This window comes from Columba livia, chromosome 5 (assembly GCF_036013475.1).
Source record: "Columba livia isolate bColLiv1 breed racing homer chromosome 5, bColLiv1.pat.W.v2, whole genome shotgun sequence".
NCBI lineage: Eukaryota > Metazoa > Chordata > Aves > Columbiformes > Columbidae > Columba > Columba livia.
The window spans coordinates 40,249,452-40,264,058 of NC_088606.1; positions in this window are offsets into that span (position 1 = coordinate 40,249,452).

The window sequence follows — 14,607 nt, forward strand, 5'->3', positions numbered from 1 at the left end:
ACATTGTGTAGTGTCTTTTATTATATTGGGATATCTGACAGTAAGAAAGTGACTTACCAAGTCCATCCTGGACTGGTGCTGCACAGCAGTAGAAAGTAATTTCTTCATTGTGAGACTTCTCTTTGAGGAAGCATGGCTCAAAATTGAAATTCTTAGACTTATTTCAAACACTGACTTCATCTGGGTGATGAAACTTACTTGATATATGCAAGGATGTAGCCTTTATGTCCTTAGCATTTATTTATTTAAGCTTAAATAAGAGAAACAGCAAGATAATGTTATCATTTTTCTTTTTCATGGGTGCCACACAGCTACCTGTCTTGTAAGGTCTGGGCATCTGTTGTATTTGCTGAGTGACTTTTGTATATTTTTCCACGTAAGATTAAGTATTCTTGTCTCAGCTGCCTTTCAGCCTGTTGCCATGCCATGCCCTTGACTATTTGTTTGTAGCGGGATGAGAGTTTCCTTTGTTCCTCCTGATTTTTATTTATTTATTTTTTTTTTCCCCATGATTTGAATCTGAGTTAAACTGCATGGTTTGATTTACTTCTGCTTTCTTGTTTTTTGAGGTCCTTTCCTAATTGGAGATGCTTGGACACTGTGAAGATACAGGTATTCGGATACTAGCATATAGATGGGAAGGTGGAATGTTTTTCTCCAAAAGCTGTATCTGCTCAAATTTGCCAGGCATATATAGTAGACTGTGTTAAGGCACAGCTTCTCCATGAGTTTTTTGGCAGTCATAGGGCTTCTTTGTTGGAAGAATATATTGGACCGTGATAGTTAATTTTAAATTCCTAAACTGGTGCGTAAGTAGTCACCTCATTTGAAACTCCATATTACAGCAGGAGAGTTGTCCAAGTCTGTGCTCTCACTATACAGCACGTGTTCTTCAATCTTGTTAAAATCATTCTTGTCTTGTAGCAGGAATGTGTCTTTTTTTCCTGACATCTAAATTCAAGCCACTTGTTAAGGAGAAATCAGTCTGGCATTCCAAGTCAAAGGAGCATTTGGGAGAAAAAGATACTTTTTTTTTTCCTCCTGAGTCTCTCTTACAAAGGAGTGCCAGTGAGAAAGGAGCTCTGAAAATGTGAGAAATATGCTAGCTTTTTTTGTTGTTCTTAGGAAGATCTTGCATGGGTGCTCAAGTCTTGCTCTTTAGATTTACAAGAACAGGTGTGCATGCAGGCTGCATGTTTGTCTGGAAACAAGATGTGTACAAAAACAGCCTGCAGGATAACCTGTTTTTCTAATGTCTTAACTTTATTCCCAGGGAAGCCTGGTTGGTGAAAACTGATTATTCTGAGACAGTGCACTCAGCTAATCATATACTTCTCGAGATTCATTCTCTTTTATAATCCAAGCTACTCACACAGTGTTTTTCCTGGTATCAAACACTTGCTTATTTGCCAAGAATGCTTAACAACTCATATGAGTGTTCAAAAGGAAATTTCTTAACACATTAAGTTTTTTGATCACTATCCTATGGTGTCCTGCAGGACATGAACTACTTCAGAGCAGCACAGAATTTTACTTGCCAAATTTCCTTCTCTTGCCAGGAAGTAGAATGTGAAGTGGTGTCCTTGATGTAGTCTTTGCTCTGTTGTAATTGTGGCTTTTGATTTTTAGACAGACAAAATTTATCATGAGGTTCTGGGAAATGTTTTGTGGCCATGCTTTGTGGTGGTTCATGGAAAGGGAAGTTCATGTAACCTTTCTTGATTATTCTGTCACTGTCTGCACCTATTGGATTTGATAACTCATGCATCCCTTTCAGTCTTTTTTTAATAGGTAATGCAGGGTCCATTGAAACACTTTTTATTAATTAAGGATTTCATTAAAAACTTATCATAGTAGAACTTATGTATTCCACAATTAAATGTGTTTATATGCGTACATATGCACTGGAAGATTGCTGGATAGTGGAGGAAAAAAAACAACAAATATTTTACTGACTCGGTGTTCTTGATGAAGGGAGCTTGGACCATATAGCAATGTTATCTTCATGTTAATCCAGCGAATAATTAATAATATTTCATATTCTACTCTAGTGAGAGAGTATGTGGAGGCTTGGAACTGTTGTTACCAACTGTTAATCCCAGGAGAGCTACAGAAGCTTTCAGTTCAGTTTCTCTTCTCGGTGTCTCAGATCGTCCAAAAGAACAAATTTCGTGTGTAGCACTTGAGGGCTATATATAGCTGATGTTGATGCTGTAGCAATGCTAATACTGAATAGTATTAAAATTTTAATTGATTTATTTTAATTAATACTGTAATACTATTGTAGAAATGGGCACAGGATCCTGATCATGACTGTTCCCTCTTTCTGTGAGCAGCTATTCAATTAGCTACCTTTTGTGTCTTTCAATTATTTCAAATATGTTGCTCAAAATCACTGTCTAAGCCACACTGGAAGAAAAATCCAAGTCCTACAACTTTCAATTGCATCTAGCTCCTAGTACACCTTGAGGCTAAGTGCAGGGCAGTTGTCCTTGCACTGAGCCTTTGTGTGTAGTCCTGGCTCTGTCTGATGCTTCTGGTTGTTGGTTTTGGGTTTCTGGAAGCTATTGGGGCAGCTCCAGGCTGTCAAGCGATTCCTAACAGAAAACTAAACAAATTCAATGGTCTAAAACTTACCTGGGTTACTACACTTGCTGATATTTGTGCTGTGGGCTTGAGGTCCAGCTGAGCAAGGTTCTAGTGCAGACAAGGTCAGAGCCATGCACGGCTTATGTTTGCAGACAAAAGGTGTGTGTGAGTGGGACAGAGTCTGTTGTTGGAGCAGCAAGTAGAGACAAGATTCACATGATCATAGAGTTGTCAAATGGGTACTGACTGCACTCTGGGAACAACTGAAGACATCAAAGGAGGTGGAGAAACTGGGTCCCAAGTAACAGTAACTTTTTTTTTTTTAACAGCACTTTTGTATTTACTCTGTGGCAGGATAACTTGGCTTATTCTAGTTCTCCATAAACGTTCAGAGTAAATCATCGGTATCAGTGATAGACATTTAAATGATCCTGGATTTACACACCGAAATAGCTTAATTTATGTGCAAGAAGTAACAGCTCTTCAGAATGCTTTTTCCTCTTTTGCAGGTAAAATACGTTTTTGCAGTCCTACATAAAATAATTTTCAAAGTACAGAGAACAAGGAAAGAACAAGGAAATGTTTTGTGTATATATGTGAAAGGCCATGATAAACCTAGCAAAATATGGCAGGAAGTTAGTACTTAAAGAAGGGTGAAGTATTAAACTACTGCTTAGTCTCTAGAAGACGACATGGGATGATTTGCAGAAAAATAAGGCTTGACAGTCATTTCCAGGGTGATGAGTTTCCAAAGGGTAAGGAAGTAACAACCGGATGATCCATCTGGAACCAATGGGTTAGCATGTCTAGTTCATGGAATTTACTCATGCAGTCCTTAGACATGTAAAAAATGGATTAACTGCACAAAGCTGTCTTTGAAAAATAGTGATAAATAGGTTGAGAGCTCATGGGTGAAACAAAGGCAACAGAGTAAACCTCACAGCTGGTGTTTACTAGGGGAGGATGAGCAAGATAATACCAGAGTTACTTCCTAAAGAGCCTTAAAAATGTGGAAATTGAAAGTGACAAAATTGTCAAGGTGAAGAACCATCATGGTTTTGATTATTTTAGTAAGAATTAGAGGTTGTGCCAGTGAATTAAATTGATTTGCACTTAAATAGCAATCATTTCACTTTGCTGTCCCTACACCAGAATCACTTAAAAACAGTTTAAAAAACCCCAACTTTTGGTTTTTATTTGAATTTAGTGAATTAACCTGGTACTTCCGGCTCTAGCAACTTGATCTGTCAACTATGATCACTCTTAAAAAAGAATATACTACCTGAACCTGCAAGGCTACCTGTTTGTATAAACAGGTGTTACAGATAAGGTAGCTTTCCTCTCGTGGTGTTGCTGGGTTGTCATGGACAAAGACCTGTTTGCATTCACAAAAATATGGGTTTCTTTTCCTCCATAGACAATGACCAAGTTATGTTCCAAGTAGCTGAGAAGCTTCTATAACTGAACCTTCTTTTCAGCTATACTGCTTAGTAACTAAGATTTTATAATTAATTGCTCTCTGTGCTGCTGCTACTGTATAAGTAAACAATAAATTATGATTTGTTTAAGATAAAATACTTTGAAATATTTTTGTAATACAAATTTTATTGTGGATTTTTGAAGCCTGAAGTAGTGAAGAAACAGTATAAATTGACTAACAGGATATCATATGCTATTAAGTAAACAGTGGCTTCATATGAAAAGAGCTGCCTGTTTGTTTTCTAGTGTCAAGGTCAAACTGCTGTGTTGTAGCAGATCTTCTGATCTCCAGTCACGTCCCAAACACAGGTCTTATTGTAACTGCAGTGGTTCAAAGTGGAATGAAACTTAAAATGCAAGCACCATGCTACCATGAAGTTAAAATTCATGCTGCTTTATCTGGTTGCTCAGGGCAGCACCAGATAAACAGCAGAGCCGGGGCAAAGGAGGGAGCAGAACCTGGTGATAAGTGGTAGCAGAGAGGGCAGACCACTGGTGGCTGATGTTGTGCCAGCTCTGTGGAGCAGAAGTGTTAAAGGGTTCAGTGTCCTAGGACAAGCATTGCCTGGGAAAATGCTGGAGCAGGGAAGGGAAGGTATCGATCTCTTAAGCATGATGCATTTTGGAGCAGGACAGTTGAAGACATTTTTTTTCATTTTTCCAATAAGTTTATTTACAAGCCAAATGATGCTATTTATATTTAACTTTATCTGTTTATAGTGCTGTGCAAAATCTTTACAGTATTATTAACTCTAGTAGATGAAAAATGTGTCTGGAATCACACCCAAAAATATTAAACTAAGAAGTGGTACTATCTCTATTGCTTTTGATGTGGCAAATATTACACCAGGCCACACTTCTAATCACACATTTGTGCTCAGTTGCCAGATGAGACACTTTACTCAACGCTATGAAAGGGAAAAAGACAAAAATAGGAAGCAATTTCTAATCAGAACATGATATTGATATGACATGGCTTTGAAAAAGGCAATGAGATCCAGAGGTGTTGGAAGCTGAAACATTTCCAGTGGAAAGAGGGAAATACTAATACTGTTGAACAAAGTTCTGGTAAGGTCTCATGTAGAACAGTGTGTGTTGACAGGTTATCTGTGTTTCAGGAAAACAAACTTGTAGCAGATGCGTGGATGAGGAAGTATGGGAAAGGGAAAACATGCCATTTGAGAGGATACCAGATGACCGTGGGCTAATTTGCTTGTCACAGCAACAATTGAGAATGGACCTGTCTGCTCTTTATGAAAGCAATCTAGAGAAGGGAGGTAAAGCTGGAAGGCCAGTGTAGGTGTGAGAACAAATATGTTAAGGAATAAACTTAGGCTGAACATGAAAAGAATGTTTCAGAGTTTTGTGGCATCCACGAAAGACTTGACAATGGTTAGGCTGACTTATTGGGGGACATCTAAGCTGCAGCGTCTCTTCAGGAATTCAAGTAGATGTTTATTTCACTACCTCAGTTGTGCAGTAACACAGGAATTCAGTCACAAACCTTGTTGCTCCTGCTTCATTTGGCTGCCTGTGGATACGGTGAATAAGACACTGCAGGCTTTCTGACAGCTTGAGGATAATACTTGCTCTCCTTTCAGTCTCCTTCAGCTTAGTCCCGTTTAAGAATCATAACCATGATAATTCGGTGTATATAGTCTTCCTGCAGCACAGTGAGCCTTAAGAGAATCCCTGCTGCATGTGAAAAATTGGTTGAGGGTAACTTTAGGAGTGCTGTCTTTACAGATCAGCTGGGTGTGTATTTTGGTGAAAATATTGTGTTCTGAATGAAGCTGAGAAAGCAGAATACTGCCTTTTCACCCAGGAATACAGTTTTCACTTTCCTTTCTACTTCTCTTGGAGTTAAGATACTCTCGATGGCAACAAGTTGAGACATAGTGGGAGAGAAGACATATACAAAAATCAAATTACATCTGTGTCAGAAGTGGGGCTTCACCAACAGATGGCCAGATCCAATGTGAAGACATATTTGATGAATTACTGTATGGAAAATCCAGTTCCGGATGGTCTCTGAGGTTGATTATGTATTCAGGTGACCCATGTATGTCTCTGAAAAGAAAGGAGGAGAAATATAACAGTTGAATGTGGAATCTTTCCTGAGAGAAAGGTGAGGAGCCTGCCATGTGCTGTTGAATGGAACTTTGTGGCCTAATTTTTAGTAATCCATGGTTATACCACTAAGCTTGCTTGCTGTCCAAAGGAATGTGATCATGCATATCCCTGTGCTGCTCCCTCCTTAGCACAAAGATATAATTAAAGCACAACTGTGAGAAATTGTTCTTGTGGTCTACGGAGAAAATTAGTGCGCTTGAAGATGTCTCTATTATTTGTATAGAATATATATAAAAATTCCTCTTCCAATTCTGACTCTCCTGATGAAACAGTACTAGAGCTCAGTAAGCTTGCACAAAAGCGTGAGATTGCTTCTCTAATCTATGAAAACTTTCTTTATTGCATGAACAAATACTGATAACTCTTTTCTCCATGAGACTAGGTTCTGACTGTGGATTTTCCAAATATCAAGCTGAGAGGAGGGGGAAGATCACAGCAATATTATCAAACCTCAATTCTATTGACCTTTCATTTTCACAGCACAGATTCCCCCCGCTAAGGCTATCACCACTGGTGTTTTGTTGGTGATGCATGAAACTGTGTCCTGGATTGGTACAGTCTGTGCTTTAGCTGTATGCTCTTTCATACCTGTCACATTTTTCAAATGCATTGAAGGGAGATGGTGCCCTCTTACATGATACTGCAATGACTCTCTACCCACTTCTCAACAAAGAATCACCTGCTGTAATTATAATCTTAAAATACCATAATACAAGACCTTGAGCTACAGGAACATGTAGCCTGTTGCAAGAGTAGCCTGCTGTCTTTAGCGGGCATACCATAAAGTGATATTTATTACTATTCAATTTATTGCAAATGTCCGAGCAAACCTCTCTGTAATGAACTGTATCTGACAGAAGAATCTTACAATTTCAGGGAAAAGTATGTCAGTTAGAATTTGGATTAGTAATACAGGAGAGACCTGGGAAACATTCTTTTACTAACTATAAGCTTTGTAAATTACAAGCTTTGTTGTATGCCCCATCTTGGGGTTGTGAAGCAGTGGAACAGGCTGCCCAGGGAAGTGGTGGAGTCACCATCCCTGAAAGCTTTTAAAAGACATAGAGATGAAGTTTCTTAGGGATGTGGTTTAGTGCTAGAGTCAGGTTATGGTTGGACTTGATGATCTTAAGGGTCTCTTCCAACCAAAATGATTCTGTTCCCTGCTGTAGTCTTGTGGGTGTGCAATCATGCCCATGATTTTGACTGTTGCACTTTTATCCACAATTGAAGTTAAGCTCAGCAGTGCTTTTGGTCAACTGGTTATTGAGTTGCTAACCATCATAGCTAAGTCAGCTAAGAGTTCTCTAATGTCCTACAAACCAGAAATTGTGATGAGAATTCCAGAGTGACTATGATTCATGCCTACGTAGTTTCAATCAAGGGTGTTGATGTAATTATCAGGCTGAGTTTACCTTAAGCGTAAACACATAGAGCTGCAGAGCTTGATTGACTGGCTGTGATAAGTTGGAGGAGAATGAAAGCTGCTCAGAAAATTACAGATGGAAATTTTGGTTACTGGCCATGCCAATCCTGACCATCACAAACATTTCCTTCTGTTTTGTAATAAGTACAAATTAAAGCAGGCTTCTGCAATATTGTTGTGAGGTCAACCAGTCTCCCCGTCTTTGCAATACATTCTTTTCCACTTCCAGTGCTAAGGATTCTCATTGCAAGGCAGCTATATGCATTTAAACCTAAACTATAATACACCCATTGTAAAACCATAGCATTGTTATGCCCTCATCAGTTTTAATTGTCTCATTGAAGGCATATCTATGTTTTACACGTAGGGTGTAGGGATATTTTTCCTTTAGCATTCCACCACACAGCCAGCCACTAAAACTGTAGAGCAATGGAGCTCCCCTGTTAATAAAATTAACATCTTATTTCCCAACTCACTAGGGATTTTTTTTCTTTTGCTGGTAGCAAATCAGGGAAGCTGAAAAGCAGAGCTGGAAATGAGAAGCTGGGCCAGATAGTAGCTTCAGAGTGGATGGGACTGCATTTTACAAGCGTTTTGTGAATGCTTTGTCTGCAGAGGCTAACCTGTGTTTTGTAATGGGTGTTCTAGAAAATGACATCTGGACAGCCGCATTAATTACTCCATTGTGAAACACACAAAGTTTCATCATGCGTTATGTGCGAATTTCACCTTGGCCTTTACTGTGAATACATTACTGAAATCTGCACAACAATGAATATAGTACTCTGAGGAAAATATTAAACAATAGGTTCATTTAAAATGTGTTAATAACATTAAAGCAGTGTGAAGGGGCGACAAAAATCAGAAAAACGTGTGTTCTGGTTGAACTGTGCCAGATGGCACATACCTGGGGTTACATGCAGAGGTCGCTGTCCTGTGGAGCTCACAGGGCACATCAGGAAATGGAAGTGGGCTCCGTTCAATTAGCAGCCAATTAAAGGTTTTGTCTCACAGTTTGGTCAGGTGTTGGGGACAATATCCCCTGTCTCTCTACTTAACTGTCAGAGAACCACGTATCTATTGCTGACTGAAATGTAATTATTCTAGAGGCGTAATTGTGTTTTGCTTTCACAGATGTGTTGAATTCAAATGGTGTGTATTTTCAATGACAGGAAGACTGCTTTGGTATTGTTATTTTTGTATATGCTTAAGTCAGTACTGATATTTAGCAGAAGCATTGGGAAGTTCAATTATACTTTTAAAGGTGCATTCATTAGTAAATCCTGCAATTTTTAAGGTACTTTTCATGGTGCTGGAAAGACATGGAAATGCTAGGGGAACTGACTATTGGGCTCTCAATAGAAACAACAATAGCTACTTTTTCTTTCTTACATTACTGTGTTTCTAAAAATACGCACAAGCAGCATAGGAAGTCAAAAGTATTTATGGATCCTGCTCTGTTCTGAGTGGCACAAAAGTATACATGCTTAATGCACTTATCAGTCAGTTGTACACTTATTCTCTGCCTTTCACCTTAACACCTGATTTTTGTTCCTTGCTTTGCACTATTGACACTGACTCAGAGGCCTATGCAAAATCCTCAAGCTGTGTTGTGTCAATATCCCAAGAAGCCTTATTTTGTTGCATCTGTTTCCCTTAGGAAACAGCCCAGTGATCGTGAGATTATTTCATTGATCATATGTGTAATTCTGTGGGGTTCCTGAGGCTTTCCTAAATGCTTGTTGTTTCTGTATGCTCTTTCTCTTCCTACAGCCCTTAGGTGGCACTCGTTCAGAGGAGATAAAAACAGTGTCTCTAAACCTGATCTTCACTCTCAAAACCACCCCAGAGATGTTGCTTTCTGTCTGGAGGTCTGACACTTCTGCTTGTCCAGACCATCTAATCCAGGTGCTCCCCTGATGACAAACACTGTTCATGTTCTCCTTCGGTTCTGTAAAGCTGGAGTATTTGAGGATTAAAGAGTGGAGATTTGCATCTCCCAAGAATTCTCAAAAAAATAGTAAGATGTCCCATTGTGACTTCATTAAGCACATTCTAGTTGTGTGAGGGTGGAAGTGTGATAATCCTTTAATAAATGAATAAAACAGGTGCTTTTGAAATTGGATGAACTCATTAGTTTAATGTACCACTCTATAAGTTACATAGAAAGGGAAAAATGTCAGTATCTGTTATAATCCCATGGGAATTCATGAATATACTAAACACTAATTCTTGCTTAGGGAATAATGGGAAAAACTCTGTGACACTTTGGAAATTCTCCATGGCTTTTCCTTTTTTTGCTAGGGAGAATTGCAGGACCACCTGAGTTTATCTGAATATATCTGAATTTATCTGAATATATCGTATTTTTCTCCTTTAAGTCCTTCTTTTATGGCACCTATCACACTGAGGAAAAAAATAGATTTCTCCAGTAAATTAAAGCGTCTCTTTTAGCCTAAGGAATTATTCTAGGATGGGGTAAAGGGACAGTGGTGGGGACAGCCATCCTTGGCTCCTCGTACCTGGAGAGCTTGCAATCTCTTGATTTCCTTGCACAGTGAAGGTAGGTACAGCCCCGCTCTCTGAGTACTGTGCGAGTGACTGTCTGCTTTCCTGACTGACAGCTGAACCTGTTCCCTGATCAACTGACACCACCATATGACAAACTCTGGCTTCTTGATGCTGTGTATTTCATAAACACCCATCACCCGTGGCTCCTGGAAAAGGAGAGAAGCATGAGCATCACCTTGCCCTTTTGATGACTCCTTGAGCACAGCTTTTGAGGTTATGTTTTTTGAAGTATCTTTCAACTAAGCAGCCTTTTAAAAAAGCACTGTCTATAGCAGTCAGAAACAGAGGAGCTGTCAAGACTGATGCCAGCTATGCAACCACTTGAAAGTCTGTAACTTTGCTAATAGAACTATTTTCTTCTCCTTTTTGTAGGTGAGGAGCACAGTTGTGCAGGTGTGTGCAGAAGGAGTGGTGCCTCTTACTGGCTGCTGCTCTTCGTATAAGTAGATGAATATGACTCACTGTAAGGATGATTTTGAAAAACTGCTTCTTTTAAGTAAAAACAATATCCAGAATAACAGACTAGATTCTGCAGGTTTTGTTTGTTTGTTTTGTTTTGTTTTTGCACGGCCTTTGAATGGAAGAAATGTAGCAACAACTGAAATCAGTACTGGAAGACCTGAATCTTCGTGAGTGCTGTGTTTTCTTCTTTCTAAACCAGAAGGGCTTGGGGGATGTGATAAATCATTTCACTTCAGATGTGAATACAAACCTTCTCCAATTTAAAACTGTATTTTCCTCTATTTTACGTTGGGTATCAACCCAAAACATTACTGATGCTTATTATTTCAGAGCAGTTGTCTTTTCCTTATGTAGATCTTATCTGGATTACTCTAACAGCTGTCACCTGGAGAAATCTTCAGTACGAGGGAGCATCTGTTCTGAAGTCAAATGGATAATCTGACTTTTCAAGTGTGTCAAATTAAGGCACTGTCCAGTCTTGAGGTCTGTCTTTCCTTGAGAGAGAACTGTTCCAAGGTATCTGTTACTCTGAGGCTGGCTGGGCATCACTCTGTCTGTGGGAGATGGTGACTGATTACCTTTGCATCAGTTGTTTCTTTTCCTCTTTCTTTCTCTTATTAAACTGTTTTATTTCAAATCAAGTCTTTGCTTGGTTTTGCTTTGTATTCTCTCAACTGTACTAGTGCTGGGAGGAGAGTGAGTGAGCAGCTTAGGTGCTGGCTGGAGTCAACCCACTGCAGTTTATTATAGTTATATTGATGTATCCCTTCACTTCATTTGTTTGTAAGTCGGATAAGAGCAACAAATCCTTTGCTTTATGCTTATCTATAGCAGTCTGAATGTTCCAAGCCCTAATTCCCTCTGCTTGAGAAACTGACACTTCCTTCATAGCCATGGTGGAGTTGAAGTATCAGCCTGCCTAAGTATTGCTACTGGATTCATAGTCTCGCTTGCGAGCTCAGCTGACAGAATATCCCAACTAGTCTTACTCCAGAGAGTCAAAGAATCATTTAGGTTGAAAAAGACCTTTAAGATCATAAAGTCTGACTGTTAACCTAACCCTGCCAAGTCTACCACTAAACCAGGTTTCTAAGTGCCATATCTATGTATCTTTTAAACAACTCCAGAGATGGTGACTCAACCAGTTCACTGGAATTCTCAGACTGTTCCAGTGCTTGATAACCCTTTCAGTGAAGAAATTTTTCCTAATATCCAATCTAAACCTCCCCTGGTGCAACTTGAGGCCATTTCCTCTTGTCCTATCACTTGTAATCCAAAAGAAGAGACCAACACCCTCCACGCTACAACCTCCTTTCAGGTAGTTGTAGACAGCAATAAGGTCTCCCCTCAGCCTCGTTTTCTCCAGGCTAAACAACTTCAGATCCCTCAGCCACTCCTCACAGGACTTGTTCTCTAGACCCTTCACCAGCTTAATTGCCCTTCTCTGAACTCTCTGCAGCACCTCAATGTCTTTTCTGATACAAGCCAGGATGCTGTTGGCCACTTGGTCACACTGCCAGCCATGCAGAAATAACTGTCCAGATAAAGTATATAAAGAGTTAGGTCATTGTTAGTGGGATTTTTTGAATACTTCATTTATGCTTTGGCTGCACACCTGCTAACTGTTTTCCTTTGCTGTACTGTGTACAAATGCTTTCCAATTAAAAATGAGGGAGAGAAGCAAGCTTCTAACTGTAGGTAAATAACTAAAGTGTCAGAGTGCTGCAGAATGATAATCATAGTCTCTGGAGAGAGTTGAGCACTTCCAAAGAGCAGTTCAGTTTTTAAGTGCTACCAGAGAACATTTTAGCCTGTTTCTTTTCATTAGCTAGTAATGGTGACTCAGTTGCAACTACAAACTCATACTCAATACTTACCTCTGTACTTTCATGTCTTTGTAGGAAAAGCCCACAGCTGTAATAAAAAACACAATAAAAACGAGTGTCGATAAAGAACAAGCACTGAAGATGTCTTGAGGTCTTCTTTTGCTTTAAGAGCTTGACAATTCCATTGCTGGAAGCTGTTAGCCCACACATACAATCACACACTTGGCTGGTGGTGTAGATCTTACTTTAGAGCTTCCAGTGTGAGACCACCCTGTCTCTTATGCATTAGTGATAAATGGATGATATCTCCTGGTCTGAGCTTAAGATGCAGGTGGATGCTGAGTACTGTGACTTAGAATTCTCTCAGCAGTAGAAGAGGGGGTGACTCTAGCAGAGCTGTTTGAGAGGAAGGTGCTGTTGAGTAATACAGTCTTTGGAAGCTGTTTCCTCAGCAATAACACAAAGCAGCTTGTGCACTTGTTGTCATTGTCACTTGTGTCAACTCACCTCAGATTGTGTTGAAGTACTTATGAAAAAACTGAGCAAATTCATGCAACTAATATTTAAATAAGTCCTAAACAGGCAACGTGGGTGTGAATATTTTTTTCTGGTCATATTGAATCAGATATTAGAACAAAACTTAAATTGTAACAGGATATGAACACAATTATGCAACTTATGTGCAACAGATAAAATTAAGTCAAACTGGTTATTTGTTATTGTCCCACAAGTTGTTTCCTGTGGTCTCTGTATTATCAAAGTGAGAAGTGCAGCTTTAAGTCTCTTGTTCTTCATCTTTCCCGAACACCTTAAACAGATGATCTGAAAATTGCTTGAAGACCTGATTTCTTGCAGATTTCAATCACCATCACTTCAGACTTTGTCAGAATCTGGATAAAAAAGTGATTATGAGTGATTAAGTTTTGTGATGTTTTATTTGGGTCATGTAAATGATGTCTGGTATTCAGAGAAGGTGTCTAGCAGCTTTTCTTTGGGAGGTTATGAAGAACAAAATGGTTAGTATATTTAGAAATAAAGTTGGACCCTGTGGCTGCACTGGTGTACCAGAGGTCAGATCAAGAGCTTTTTCTGGCTCTTTGTCACAGCACCTTTCTATCAGAAGTTAACAGCCTTGCCAGGCTTGTGAGCCACACTCTGGGGGCTTTTCCCCCTTTGCCTTCTCTTAGATGTTAAATAGCTGTAGAAAACCTGTGAGAATTTGGAGATATCACTGATTATCAGTCTCAAATGTATGTGAGAGGAAAGGGACTCCGAGTCTGTGTCAAAATTGATCTGGGTGGCAACTGGGAGTCTCCAGCACCTGTGGCTGTGTCTCAAGAGGCTGCAGAGCCGGTGCTGGTGCTACTGCAAGCGGTCTGCTCCTCTGCCAGCCCCGGCACCCGTGCTGCGAGTTGTGTGGCCTCATGTAAGTGGCTGGGTGACTGCAGGCCTCCTATCAGCATGCAACTAGTAATGCTGAAGGCTTCTGTTGGTACAATGGTACTGGCAAAATGCTACCTTGTCTTGTGGCCTGTGGCTTCCTGACTTCTGGCTCACCCGTACCACTGTTCATGATGCACGCTGTCATGTCATCAGGTAACTTCCTACTATTGCTGGGCTATGTCTGCTTTTGCAGGGGAGAGCTGTTTTGCTGGATTTCTTCTTATGATGTACAGATCAAGCATGTATAGTATAGCAACATAGCTGCTTGAGCATTTGATATTGCTTAATTTAATTTTTGAAATTCACAAAAGGCCCAACTGGGGAGACTGTGGAAAGGGTGGGAGTTGAGTGGGGAGCATGGGATGTTATCTAACTGGATGGGTAACCTTTATTCTTGAAGAGCTGGAGAGAATGTACTATCATCAAACTGGGCTAGAAAATGACTTCATAGCCTGAGCGAAGTGATGTGATGGCTGTCATGTTCAAGCCTCTTGTAACAGCATGAGTTGAATCTCTTGTTTCAAATCAGGGAGCATTACTTCAAGAGCATTGTCATACAATCAAGATGAAATAGATCTTCATTGTAATAAGACTGCTCCACAAAATAAAACAACCCAGCGAGAAACCTGTAGCTGGGAATTGATCACTTTTTTTTTTTTTTTGCATAAAGCAGGAACT